Consider the following 2,720-nt stretch of genomic DNA (forward strand, 5'->3'; position numbering starts at 1 on the left):
TCTGGTTGGCTTGAGGGACTATATGGGGTGTTGAGAATCAAACACAGGTTAGCGTCTGTACTTTTGCTCTGACCTCTCAAACTTAGGTTATTAGTTATTCAAATTTCTAACATGCTCCTTTCTTAATTTTTCTCTTGGAATTCAAAGAAGATTCTTGAGTTAACTGAATTTGATAAGTTAATTCTGGTCTCATTTCAGTGTTAGAAACTTGATCATTTTGCTGCAGTAATAGAGCCAAAACATGGAAATAACCTGATGGATAAATGGCTAAAAATGGTAAGGTATTAATATATCCAACAGAGTATTATTCCATGATAAAAAAGAAGTAAATCCTGTTCTTTACCACCCAGGTAGACCTTGAGGGTATGATGCTAAGTGAAATGAATAGAGAGAAGACAAACACTATAAGATCTCATTCATATGAGAAAGTTAAAAAAGCTAAACTCAGATAAACAAAACAAAGGACTAGACAGTATTGAGCGATGACAAACTCTTGGCCTTGACCTACAAAATAGAGATTATCAAGTGGCGGGGGAGGTGGTGGGAGAGAATGAAGAGGCAGACTAGAAGTTACGCACAAACAGGGGAGTGGAGGGTGTCTATTGCCAATCAGATTGACACCTTTGACCTCCACAGAGAAACACATAAGGACACCCATGAAATATCCAAGCATTAGAGTTGCCTGGGTGATCTCATAGGCCTGCCATTTATTCAATATAATATCACTCCCCACCTCCACTGAGTTCCCAACATTGTTTTAAGTTGACAGAGACATTAGGGACAGTTAGTAAGCACATCAATATTCAATAGGTAAATGAAGATCAGAGGCTGACTGGGGTATTTCAAAAGGCAAATCAGCAGGCATCTAAATGATCCTAAATTGTTTATGCGGTTCTATCCTGGATGCATGTTGGCAAATTCTTTGCATTCTAAGACCTAAGCTCTTTTACCTAGGGGCATACCCCTCTCTTGAGTTTGTTGTTGTTGTTAGGGGGACAAATTCCCACAGAAGGTATGGGGTGCTTTGAAGGGTGGGGTGAAGGGGCAGAAACTTTGTGCTTCAAAACCATAACCAAGTTTTCCTCCCCACACAATCTCCCACAAGGAGTTTTGTAGGTCAGTGTAGGAGCTTATAGGTCAGTGTCAAGCAACAGACTGCAGCCTCTTATGCATTATGAGGTTTGTTAAAGTTGTGCCAAAAATAAGGCATAGGGCGTTTGCCTTGCACACAGCCGACCCGGGTTCGATTCCCAACATCCCATATGGTCCTCTGAGCACCGCCAGTGGTGATTCATGAGTGCAGAGCCAGGAGTAACCCCTGTGCATTGCCAGGTGTGACCAATAAAGAAAAAAAAGAGAGATACTAAGTGAAATTTAGAAGACGGCAAGAGGGCAAGACTGATTACTGTGCTCAGTAAGGTTTGGTAATCTAGGATAAAAATAAATACAGCGCACCAAAACATAGAATGATAGTCCATGTCACAAATAGATACATTGTTTGCTAGACTGCTTATGCTCTTACAGAAGGAGATACGATGTTTGTGCAATGGATGCTCATGAACTTCCAAAGTATGGTGTGAAGGTTGGCCTGACAAATTACGCTATAGGTTATTGGCCTGCTGCTGGCCCACAGGCCAATTGATTTGGCATGGACAAGATTTATCAAGGCCAAGTGGAAATCACTGGAAATTAATAACATATGGAAAGCATTGATGGACAACCTGTGCTTCACTGCAATTTGGATGCAGGACTTTCCAGAACTGTTCTGGAAACAAAGTTTTGTGGGCTCCAAAAAGAGTCATGGATGGGACTTCTCTATGCCTCACTGTATCAAATAATTTCCAGGTTGTAACTAAAACTAAGGAATTTATTCTTTTTTATTAATTCTTTTATTGAATCACCATGTGGAAAGTTACAAAGCTTTCAGGTTTAAGTCTCAGTTATACAATGCTTGAACACCCATCCCTTCACCAGTGCCCATATTCTACCACCAAGAATCACAGTATACCTCCCCCCTCCCCCCCACCTCCCCAGCCCCCCACCCCGCCTGTGTAACTGGTAAATTTCACTTTACTTTCACTTTACTTTGATTACATTCAATATTTCAACAAAAAACTCACTATTATTATTTGGAGGTTTTTTTCTCAAAACTAAGGAATTTAACACTAAAGTACATTGGAAACACATTATGAGATAGAACATTACAGACTATATGTGTTATCTAATGGAAGATGCCTACAAGAAGCAGTTTTCCCAATATATAAAGAGCAACATAACTTCAGACATGATGGAGGAGATGTAGAAGAAAGCTTGTATGGCTATACGGGATAAGCCTGTCTATGAGAATAATTGTAAGAGAGTAGTTCAGAAGAAGAGCTGGAACCATCCAAAAATGTCTCTCGTCCAGAAGAAAGATTGAGTAGCCCAGAAGAAAGCAAGTTTTATTTCAGAACTCAGGAGCAGGCTACTGAGAGCTAAAACCAAACCATAATTTTTTTTTGCTCTTTGGGTCACACCCGGCAATGCACAGGGTACTGGGGGGACCATATGGGATGCTGGGAATCGAACCCAGGTCGGCCGCACAGAAGGTGAACGCCCTACCCACTGTACTATCGCTCCAGCCCCCAAACCATAATCTTCTTCTTTTTTTGGCTTTTTGGTTCACACCCGGCAATGCACAAGGGTTACTCCTGGATCATGCACTCAAGAATTACTCCTGG

The 2,720-nt window shown here is 41.1% G+C and overlaps 1 pseudogene; it reads left to right on the plus strand.

Moving 5' to 3' along the window:
- The first annotated feature begins 263 nt into the window (after positions 1 to 263).
- On the plus strand, positions 264 to 2,478 carry LOC101545930 (60S ribosomal protein L5-like; annotated as a pseudogene).
- The last annotated feature ends 242 nt before the right edge of the window (positions 2,479 to 2,720 follow it).

Source organism: Sorex araneus, chromosome X (assembly GCF_027595985.1).
Source record: "Sorex araneus isolate mSorAra2 chromosome X, mSorAra2.pri, whole genome shotgun sequence".
NCBI lineage: Eukaryota > Metazoa > Chordata > Mammalia > Eulipotyphla > Soricidae > Sorex > Sorex araneus.